Source organism: Cupressus sempervirens, chromosome 8 (assembly GCF_028749045.1).
Source record: "Cupressus sempervirens isolate cs-2001-9-10 chromosome 8, ASM2874904v1, whole genome shotgun sequence".
Classification (NCBI taxonomy): domain Eukaryota; kingdom Viridiplantae; phylum Streptophyta; class Pinopsida; order Cupressales; family Cupressaceae; genus Cupressus; species Cupressus sempervirens.
The window spans coordinates 560398820-560411492 of NC_143125.1; the positions used below are offsets into that span (position 1 = coordinate 560398820).

At 29.9% G+C, this 12673-nt stretch overlaps 1 pseudogene; it reads right to left on the reverse strand.

The window, feature by feature from the left end:
* Positions 1–7994: 7994 nt before the first annotated feature.
* LOC149543642 (histidine biosynthesis bifunctional protein hisIE, chloroplastic-like) overlaps positions 7995–12673 on the reverse strand; it is a 207860-nt pseudogene continuing 203181 nt past the window's right edge.

Here is a 12673-nt window from a genome sequence, read left to right on the forward strand (position 1 = left end):
CATTATCATGTTTAATAACAATTCTATCAAGATCATTTTGATTTAGTCATAGCCTATACCATTTGACATCAAATAGAACTGGTTTAAAGGAATTAAAATCACACTCAATCATATCATCGAAAATGCCATAGTATCTATTTTTAGATTGTTGAGGATGCATGTATTTTCTAGATGAAATATTGGTGACCTTGAACATTGTAGTTATCCTAGAATTTCATGTTCTCTTAGTCTCATCCACCTTTTTTATGTGAAATTTATGGTCATTGTAGTATATAGCTATGTGGTGCTTGACCTATTATTTTTCAAACATGTTAAAATTATGCATACATCCTTGAGTTGATATTAATCAAATGGGACATGATAGATTAACTTATGCATACCTCTCCACTTCTTAAACCATTTTCTAGATCAATTACCATTGGCATAAAATTGGGATCTCCATTATGATGAGCTTCTTTAACTAATCAAGTAACACTTCCCTATGTTAATGAGTGACCATTTTGTTAAGATCGTTCAATCCATACCATCATGCAATCAAGATTGTTTGTAATATGCACATGCAGTGCATCCCACTCACAAGAAACTATATAAAATAAATTGACTAGTTAGAAAAAATTTATAATGGTATGTGGAATAATGGGAATGTACTAAAGAACCTTGTGAGACACCTTTTTTATTATTTGATCTGATCAATATCTACAAATGTGACAATCAAGAAATTCTACTACAAATTCATGTTATTTATGATATATAATATGATCATTAGGATATGAATGTGTTGTTTGATACTCCATTCCAATTCTTTTATAATGGTCAATAATTCTCGGTAAGAGCAAGGTAGAATCTTTGACGATGATAAAAAACACTCACCTATCAACCTTTGGAAAAACATAGATATTACTATAAAAAAAATTAATAATACACTAACATAGAAGATGACAAAAATAACACTATACCTTAGCATAGGTGAGATTGTTACATTGGATATGCCATTAGTAACCTTGAGGTTCACTAGCAACAATACAATGGAGAGAAGTTTTTTTTGGGAGCCTTGGTACAAGGGCTCATATGCCTTTTCAATTATAGGTGTATCAAGGTTTTGTTCATCATCATCATTAGAGATACAATTGTTATCACCTTCATCATATTTATTAGTTGTGCTAATAACATCTAATTGAATCCTGTTCTCTGGCACATTATCAATTACACCAATACTAACATCTTCAATTGTTTTCTTTGCCACATGATCATCTTCTTCTATGGGAGCATTACCTTTTGATTCAATATTCACACCTCCATATTCCACTAATTTTAAATTCACATTCACCAAAGGATGAAAATCCTTTCCCTATTCAATGTAATCATGTTCCCTACAACATATTTAAGTTATTGTGATTAGAATTCTTTGATTATTTAAGCCCTTGCATTTTTGCAAGGATAATAACATTTTCCATCATGATTTCTTTTGAATTGAGATCACAATCTAGCAATTGTCACCTAATTTTTCTCTAGGTCCATATTATTAGGCGTGGACTTTCTTTAGAAGTAAATATTCAGGCTATAAAATGATCACCAATATAAACATACAATTATTAGTATAATGTTTTATATAATCGATAATAATAAAATAATTAAACATTACAAAACAAATGAAATCTGAACAAGTCAAATGAATTATACAATATAAATATTGGCATTGATTTTGAACTACACACACACACACACACACACACACACACACACACACAGAGAGAGAGAGAGAGAGAGAGAGAGAGAGAGAGAGAGAGAGAGAGAGAGAGCATTGATTCTAGACTTCATTCAACTTGGTAGAAAGTTCTTACCACATTGTGATGACCAATGCTACCTAACTATGTCTAAGGCATCTACACAGTACAGGCATACTCTACCTACCAATTTGCCTACATAAGCATATACACAAGATCAAGAACCTTTAACTACTCACTCTAATGAATATGTAGTTTTGGCTTCTATTATTTTTTATGTAGATGTATTCCTATAACCACTAGTGAGCTTTATTCACATAATACTACTCTTTGCCATCATACACCCACTAGGGTGAATCAAGTGGCTTTCTATAATTACAATCCTCTAATACCCTAGTACAACCTTTTTGTTTTAGTTTATAGTTAATGTAAGGTTAACCTATAAACATCATAACTCACTCCTTATATAGCTATGTTTTAAAGCTTGTGACAATAATCAATGGGTCTAAATAGACCATGAGTCAAGTTAATGCAAGCTTGGAACAACTGATTATTTGTTTTATTGCACCTAATCTAATGATAGTTCTATAAGAATTTTTAATCAACCCAACTAATTAGAAAATAGACCAACTGACTTATATACATCCTAACTCATTCCTTATATAGTTATGTTTATAACCTTATGGCCATGCTACCTATTGAATTTTATTGTTTGCATACATACATACATACATACATACATACATACATACATACATACATACATACATACATACATACATATATATATATATATATATATATATATATATATATATATATATATATATATATATATATATATATATATAAGTATATGTATATGTATATGTGCATGTATATGAATATATCTATATATATACATATGTATATTTATATACATATATATATATACATGTGTATATGTATATATATATACATATATACATATACATATGTATATATATATACCTACATATGTACATACATGCATTCATATACATTGATCAAAAGGCCACAAGAACTAAATTCTAGATCTTGGTGTAGGGGCCCTAGGTCATAAATAATGTGGTCAAACACTAGTTAGGATAGTATAGAAGGTGATCAATAAGCACCCAAGTTGTTTACATGTTGTAATAAGGTTATAGGCAAGTCAATTTGGTCAATGATTGGTCAAACATTGCAAGTTGACCAAAATAATCTTGGTTTTTATGTTTTATAATTTTTTTCACATTGTGATATAGTTTTGAAGGTAGGTGGAGTATTTTATTTGAAGTTTGTGTAAAAGTTGCAAAAATTGCAAAAAATGCAATAAAAGTTGTCATGCAACCTTTTACAAATTTTCATGCAATCTGGAAGTGTAAGAGTCATATCATCATTGTGATCAAACATGGAAGGATGAAGTTTTGAGGTCAAGAGTTATGACCTATAAATTGATGTGCTTATTTTTGGAACTAAATTCTGTAGATATGGATGCGCTTATTGCTACTTATAAGTGCAGAACCAAATTTCAGTAGAGAATAGGAAGAATATAGCAGATTTTTAAAATAGAAGATTTGATTTCTATGTGAAGGCAATAGCAGATATAAGAAGAATATGCAAGTGAAGATAGTGATTACCATAATAGTGACTCTCATAACAAATAGCATTACCACAACAATTAGGAGATGTACAATTAAATTAATGAATGTTATAGTGAAAAGTATTGCTGATAACACTTGTTGAGAGGTAGTCACAATAAAAAAATTTAGTTAGGTGCAAAGATTAAATGAAACAAGTTACCACTTTCATAAGGAGGTTGGTCCATGGAAGAGGTATACCCTTCTAGCCAATGATATAGACATATAAGCATCAGATTAAGCATATGAGAGAACATAAAACATGAAATGGATATCTTATTATTTGATGAAGGAGAAATTTATAATACAAGTAGTAGAGAGAATCATCAAATAACAATATTATCTAGTACAAATCTAGTTGTGGTAATATCTATAGACACTAAGTTACAAAGGGATAATTGTGCATAGTTTATATATATATATGGAAATATCATGTATCTACAATAACTAACCATATTACAAAGGAAAGGAAGCACAAGGAATGGGAAAGGTGAGGCCTATAGGTACAACACCTCATGAGATTGGTTAAGAATTGTATGAGCCCTTTGGTTAAGAATATTGTAATCTCTTATATAAATTTTTTCCTCAAATATAACATTATGGGAGTGATTGGCTTTAGCCCTCTTACATTAGAGTCAATTAGAGAGAGTTCAATATAAGGCCCATGTCTATAATTGCATGTCTACAAATTTGATAATAAGTTTTATTGTTTCATATCATTCTTCTGTTTAGATCAATGAGTCTCTATTCTTATTATGTTTTTTTTGAGCTTCGAAGTGAATGTTGTAGGCCAAGAGTATGGTGTCATTTGCATCATATAGATTTATTCAAACGATTATAATATAGTTAAAGATAGAGATACTAATATCTATGTAATCATTTTTGAATGCATTGTAATTTTCTTAAAGATAGAGTTATTGATATCTATGTAATTGTTGTTGAATCCATTGTAATCTAGTTAAGGATAGAGATATTGATATCTATGTAATCTTTGTTGAGCCCATTAAAAATAATACCCATTCAAGATTGAACCTAGTAAATCTTTGAGAGATGTTCAATAATTTATACACCAAACATAAAGACACATTTATAGAAAATCTAATTTAGCTTTAATAGATGAGCATACATAAAGGTTATGTTTAAATTTAGGGTAGTAGAATACAAATTCTCCACAATCAAAGGGAAAAAACTAGATTGTAGAAAAATGTAAATTGGGTAGATATTATTAAGATATTTAGCAGAAGAAAAACACAATTTGGAAATAGGGAAAGATATAGATAAAACATGCATTTTTTAAATGCACAAAAAATATATATTGTCTTGATTCTAGGGAAGAATTTCATTGTGCCTCATTTACGAGGATTTTTCTTTGCCTTTCAGTGAAATACTCCTCACTTATTACAAGACATGTAATCAAAGCCCTTCTAAGGTCATGTTGAGCTTTCAATGAATTTAGATACTAAAACACCTAATAATGTGGTCTTATCCTTTTCTCTACACTGAAGTTTACTAATATGGGACCTTACCACAACATTGGGTTTTACCCCTAGATTACATGTCAAGAACTCATTGTCTTCTCTATGTTACCTATAGAGGTAGAAAGGAATGAAGGATCCTTCTCAAGAATTTCTTTAAATCTCATTCTTTAGGAGGCTTTCTTTTTCAAAAATCTATATTTTATTATTCACTAGCTCAACATCATAAGGCAAAATCCTTTTTGCCTTTCTAAGAGCCTTAAATAGGTTATCCTTTGACCCCAAAAACTTAATTAAGAGTAACACTTTTGAAACAAGAGGTCTATCCAAGACATCATTAAAATTTTGGAATGGTCAAAAATGATATAGTCCACATCTTCTTCAACTAACCCTAATGTTTTCATTCATTAAATTGTATGCTTCAAATGCATTCCCTCACGAATAAGAACATTTGGCTTTTTGATAATTGTTTTTCTTACCTACACTCTAGTGAATCCAAAATCATTATACATATCCATTACTAGGGTATCAATTACTCTATCTAAGATTCCTTACTAGCACTCTCACTAGAAGATCAAGGAAGAGAAATAGCTTAATGTCCACAAGTCTCCCAAATTTTTTCTAGGGTTCTATGTCCAAATTAATTAGGCAATATTTTCAAAATTGGTAAATATGAATAATGTTTGAATCACCATAACCAATGGCCAAAGTAAAAATTACCTTGAACCCTTACAAAAAAAATGAAAAATACATGCAACCCTTATGTTAAAATTAAATAAGAAAATAGAAGAGGACAAGACCTTACCTTGAAAACAAGTTCCAAATAGAAGAGGATGTAGATAATCCAAATGAATCCATCAAGCTTACCTTGATGGCACTAAAAATCTCTTAATTGTTCATGTCTAAAGCCTCTCTCTCACACTTTGTTGCATGATATGAAATGTTGTTTTACTTTTTTTTTGTTTATATCCCCAAAATATTGAAACTTCAACACCAATCTTAAGTATAGCCAAAACTTTGATTTTATCAGGATCAATTTTTTTTAAAAATGAATTTGACAAGACAAATTGAACTATTGTCAAAAATTATGTCAAAGACTACCCCCAAATGTACTAGTGAGCAACCGAGAAACTCAACATAAGAGCACTAGAACACCAATTGAGCACAGTGTCAGCTGAGATAAACATCCACTGAGTTGTATAAAGATCATCAAGCACTATTTCCATTGAGTAGAACTCCAACATAGTATCACCAGGGCCTTGAGGAAAAATAGCAATCAAGAGAAACCTTAGAAGCAATCGAGCATCATTTCCTTTCAACCAAGTTCTCCAACTCCAAGGTCAAAACTAGTCTAACAAACAATATTGCCAACTACCCTAGAATGCTCCTACATCATTCAAGAAAGATTAATTACAGTCAAAGGAAAACATCCAAAGAACCCCTCTCCTTTTGACATGACCCTTACATCTAAGGGAAAATATTAATCTTGTTGTTACTTTTTCTTTCTAGGGTTATCTACTATTTGATTATTTTTCTCATCTTGGCTGCCAATTTGTGTCTACGTGGGTTTTTTTTTGGTTGGCACTACCTTACTCATATTTATCAAGTTTTTTTCTTTATTTAGTTTATCTTTTTGGATCTCATTGTATATATTCTGATGTGGGTTTCAAGCCCCTTTGTTCAAAACCTATCTTGTATTAGGTTTCAAGGTCCATTAAAAACTTGTTGTCACTTAATTAAAAAAATTTATAAAACAATATATCAAAAATGAGTTCATCAACTATATAAGAAAATGAATTTATCCTTTTAAACTTTCTTTCTATTTCACAAGGATGCTCCCCTACTATTTTGGGGTAGTATTCATTGTAAGGATGTGAAGATAAAACTTTTTTGTCTCTAGAGCCCTCCCATTTTTTCCAAATTCAAAAATGTCCTAGATATAGATACAATTGGTCATCATCATTTTTCTAGTCGGATAGATAACATCAAAACACCCTAAAAAATAATAATAATATTTTTTTTTTGGTGTTTGCATGGACTACACATTGGTTTAAAAATATAAAAAAACTACAAACCCTATTTGGTCTCATTAGAAGACTAAAACATTAACTCTTCTACTCAATTTTAGATTTTTCATACGTGTTGGGAGTTAAAAAAAATATAGAGTAGAAACAACAATGAAGAATATTGCACTTAGTAGCTAGTATTTTATTATTTTAGTTGGACTTCTCTTTATGTTATTTTGAATTTTAGTATATGTATGTCATATTGTTGCAATGGAAGTACCTGACATTTTTCATTTGATATTTTTTCATGTATTGATCTTATAAAATGTGTATAGTGACTGGTTTATCACTCTTATGATATGCGTATTTGAATTTTGTATTACCCTAAATTATTGTCCCCCTAAATTTTTGCTTTGACCCATACCTGTACTAGAAACACATACCTGTCCCCTAAAACACCCAAACTTGAAAACTCCATTGAGCATAGAATTTTCTTCTAGCTTGAACAACTATGTATTTTTCATATCATCTCTTCAATGTTTTAGACCATCCAAAATATTCCTTTTGCATTGCAAACTCATTTATAAGAGAAAACCAACTTAAATCGTGACTCAAGAGACCATTAGACATCTCTTCTTTAACCCAATGGTTGGATAACATTGACCAAATTTTATATCAAATTAATTGAACATTTCAGTATTAAGTATGTTGCATTTAATTGGAGGCCTCTATTTAGAGATTATATTTAGGTCTTAAGATTATTTTTATAGTGTCATTTTTCCTTATATGAAAATAGCATGCAATTTAATCAAGCACAAATAGCATGCAATATAACCAAGAACAAAGCCTTTATCTATGCATTATTTAGATCTTAAGTTATGTTTTTATAACACATTTTTTCCTTAGAAGTAAATATCATGATATATAAATAGAGAGAGAGAGAGAGGGATGGATGGATTGGAAATGAAGTTTAAAGAAATATACAAATGTGTCAAGAGCTTACAACTTAGAATCTGTTGTGCAGACACAAATCTTGCAAAACATAATCTATAAAAATAAAAAACTAAGTAGTTTGAAATAAGCTTTTTATTTTATATCAATCAAAATCTCTTGCCTCAATTGAAAATTCTTGTAAAATTTGGTAAACCTCTTTTACATATTTTGAATGCACTGGATACATTGTAATATAGCTTGCACTAAATGTTGATTGGAAAACTTGTCTCTTATAGAAAGCATCATTATGATATAAATTATTTTTAACTCTTTTGTCATTTGTATGATATTATCCATTTCTATTTTCATTTTCCTTAAGAAAAATCTTCCACTAATCCTTTTTCTACTATTATTTTCTTCAATGCCCAATTTACTAAATTGAGCTCTTAAAATCTCAAAAACTTCCTCAATTTTGACATTTTCAATTGTAAGCAACACCATAGTATGGTAAAGGATGTCAACTATTTCAAAATTAGTACACAACTTGTCTTCATTGTCCTCCAAGGTCTAGCACAATTCACTGGTCTCTTCACTGCAAGACAAAGGGTTGAATCCCTTAAGAATTAAGCAAAATAAGATGAGTAGTAAATGGATGGAGTGAATATGTAACCAAGCCATATAAAGATTTGGAATGGAATATATATGTATATATATAGACACACACACACACACACACACACACACACACACACACACACACACACACACACACACACACACACACACACACACACACACACACACATAGAACAATACAGTAGCAGAGTAGATAATCATACAAGGAGATTTGTAAAAGAACATTTGGGAAGATGGGTGGCCATGCAAATATAGATGATGAAACATAGAAGTTTGAGAGAAATGTGTCAAAGCCCAAATATCTATAATTTAATTCAAATTTTCAACTTTGTATACCTTGATTTGTTTCCTATAATATATTCCTGAGTAAAAGTATAAAGTTGTGTCACCTTTCAGGATGACTTATCAAAATGACTGAATTTGGGTATTTCTATCTAAAAATAAAAAAATTTCAAACATATGATCTAGATAAACTCATTCTAGCTAAGTTACATATGGTCTCACACTTTTCCATTTGGAAATGTCTAATAATGTATATTTTATACTACTTTGTATCCAATTACTAAAGAAATAAAATTATTTCAAAAAACTAATGTTTCAATAAATCTTACTATTTTTTATTAAATTTTCTAAATAACATATAAACACCATTTTATAGAACTCAGAGTCAAGAATATTCTCACATAGAGTTTATAGTGTTTTAATTAGAGATAGTATATTTTAATTAAAAAATTCTACAAGCACATATTTTAACACTCAAAAAGATGTCAGTTTTGAGGAAAAAAATATTAAATAATATCAAAAAAATAAAAAAATTATATGACATTCTAGACGAGAGACTCGTCTTCTAGAATCTATAATTTTTCTCCTAGTTAGAATGGATTTGTTTCAAAAAAAGTGTTGGTAGATGAAAACTATCTACTTTAGGTGAGTTGAAATTTGAATCTTTATAAAAGAGAAAACATAGGTCTAAAGTCAAATTTTGTTTGTGATTGTTGTAGTTATATATGTTATCTATAACATAGTCTAAGATCAAAGGAAAATAAGTTTATTTCCATATAGTTTTGTGGTGGGAATTAGACCCCTAATTTTTAGATTTTTCAATAGCTAAAAAAAATTATATAAAAATTAGGAAAATATATCATTTCTTATTCCAGATAATTATTAAAAATTATAATCCCAAACTCCATCGATTTCTACACATTTCATTAGTTTACTTCATTTCCAAATTCAAAATAATAGTACCAATTTTATGTCATTCAAGGTGAACAATTATACTTTTATCAGCCTTTTCCTTTATAAAAGGGTGACAGAGGTTTGTGCTTTATCTCTCCTAAAATTCTAGAAATTGCTAAATTGTCATCTCCTTAGGGAAAAAATTAACAAGAATGGGTGGTAAAATAGTCCTACAACATTTTGGTGATGAGAGTTTTGAATCACTTTGTATGCTTATGAATCTTTAAAAATGTTATTACTTTCCACAAAATGATTGTAACTCATTTATTACCAAATTTTCAAAAGTAGTCTTGTAAATGGCATTTGTAGATGATAGAAACCAACACAAACCTCAATTAAATTACTATTCTAGTCATGATAGAGAAACACACTAAGAATCTCTAATCTTAATCTAGATTTAGAATTTAGAATAGAACATAATATGTAATATTATATTGAGCTTGATAATTTGCAATAAATGTTTAAATGTTTTGCCCAACAAAATTGAGGATGATAATATTATTCTATCCAAACTTGTATTTAAAGATCATGCAAGTATCTACTTGAATCCTAGGCCTAAAAAAATATTTGATCTCTAAAGTTGATCTTAATACTTTCATCCTTTGCACATGTAATGACATGCTAAGTAAAGATAGAAAAATCAAATAACAAGTCCAATTAATACCTTACAATACTACGTGAGCAATAAAATTCTTGTAGTCCATAAGTTTTCGTCTTATTAGACAACCAAAATGTAGCAGCTAAGCAAACCAAGATTTATGCAACATAACTTAATGCCAATATTCTGACGTAGAGATGAATTTACATTTTCTTTGAAGATTATAATTACATAAGAATTACAAAATAACTATTCACTGAGAACAAATTTCTCCCCTTTTACTTCCTTTTTGACCACCTTTTCCCTCTCCTTTTTATCTTTAGCATCATCAATTAGACATAAAAACTTTTTAATTGTTATCACCAATGATTCAATCACATCTTAATGACCTGAGTTAAAATTCCCTTTAAAATTGCTTCACAAACTCTTTCAAAGATTAGAGAGGTTCCTGAAAAATTGTTGGCATCATGCAATGGTTTCAAAACTAGGTTCAAGTGTCAATGCTTCATTATTAACTTAGTCAAAAGGTATTTTTTCAAGAAAGAAACAACTTACAGGAAACTGAAGAGTCAACCAAACTAATTCTCTCTTTAAAAAAATTCTCTTTTATTTGGCCAAAAAAAATTCAAACTAGAGTGTAGATGTATGGATTGCTAGAATCTTGTTGCAAGATGTCTAATTACCTAGCCATGAGAAGTATTTAGCTACTTGGTAGGTAGGAAACATCCAATAGTCAGGCTCAATGTTCACAAGAAGGATTGGGTCTAACCAAACTAGGATTAGCTACACCCAAACTACTCTTAAAGAATGGATAAAACTTTAAAATTTTGGGTAACAAAACTAAAACTCTAAGAGGGAAATTTATTTTCTAGGTATTTGATAAAGCCTGAAAAGTATGTTAAAAAATAATAGTGTTTTTGATAAGATAAACAGGCTTTGAAGGGACCCTAAAACCCATTACAAATCAAGATATTTCAATAAAGCCCAAACCAAACAAACTACAGTCCTGAAAAATAATATTGTTGAAAGTATAAGAATGTGTAACAATAGTTATTTTATCACTAATGTCAAACTTGCTACTTGCTGGTGAAACAATTGCTTACTTTGAACAGAATGCTATCATTTTTTTGATTGATAAATAGGATATCAAAAGAAAGAATAAAAAGAGTACCTAGAGAAAGGTTGAGTTATATGGTGTCAAAAAGGAGCACTGAGGTCATATAAGACATGGATGATATAGTTTATTGTTTACCTATTTAAGGCTATAATGAAAGGTTATGAAAGCTAAGAGATAAAGAAGACTATGTTGTAAAATTTGTCTCCAAAGCATGATCGAGTGAATAGTTGGAGCTGAGCAAAATTAGTTGAAGCCAAGAAGAAAATAAGTATGTGTAAAATAATAGAAGAAAGAAATTATGTGTTGAGAAATAGAGGAAATTTAGTTAGTTTCAAGTGACAACAGTCTATTGTGTTCGCCAAGTAAATTTTAGTGGATGCCAAGCAACCTAGTATGTAGCAAGCATCAGAGATTAGTTATTGTCAACTGACAACATAAAGATTTTAATTGAAGATTCAATGAATTTGAGCAAACAAGGTTGATTTATTTAATTGTGTGAAGCATGTGAAAGATATTATTGAAGAATTGGTGGTACATAACTTAAGATAAACCATTTTGAGGTGAATTTATAAAGGATTGTAAGAGAAGTTTCTAGAGGAACAAAATAGAAATGAGGGAGGATTCATTTAATCTATCCTAAACCTACGGTAAAGAATTTTTGGAGATTGAGCTGCGAGAGATCTATATTTCCTATTTAAGGAGATATAAGGCCAGAAGCAAAATGCCAGTCAAGAAGTTAGAGTGTGTGTGAAAAGACAAGGAGTCTTAAGGTACTGCTTCATATGGTGGTAAAATGAATGGATCTATAGATGGCATACTAAGCAAGAAGGCTTAATGTGGTGAATTCTCAAATGGGAAAACAAGCTATCAGAGACAAAGTATATTTAATAAAAAACAAAATGGAGTATTGACGTACAAATCTCAAATTTGCAAGTGATTTATTTTTATTAGATCAATTCCTATTGCTACTTTCTAACAATTGTATGAATCTGGATAAATCCTTTGTATTAAGGTTGACCTAACACTCATTAATGAATCCCTTAACAAGGTGACATTCTAATGGAATATTCCAAAGTTCTCAAACAAGGCTCACTCCTAATAGGGTGATTGAAATTCTTTAACTAGGTCATATTTAACCATGTGTGTTGTAACCATTAACAAGGTTGGCTCCTCAAAGGTCTCACTTTAGAAGAGTGAAAATTATTAGCATGTTATTGGTTAGGAACTTTTCTTTATCCCACCTATGACATTGGAAAGAAGACTATCTCTAGCCCACCTAGTCCCTCACACATCTCAAATATGCGTAAAGTT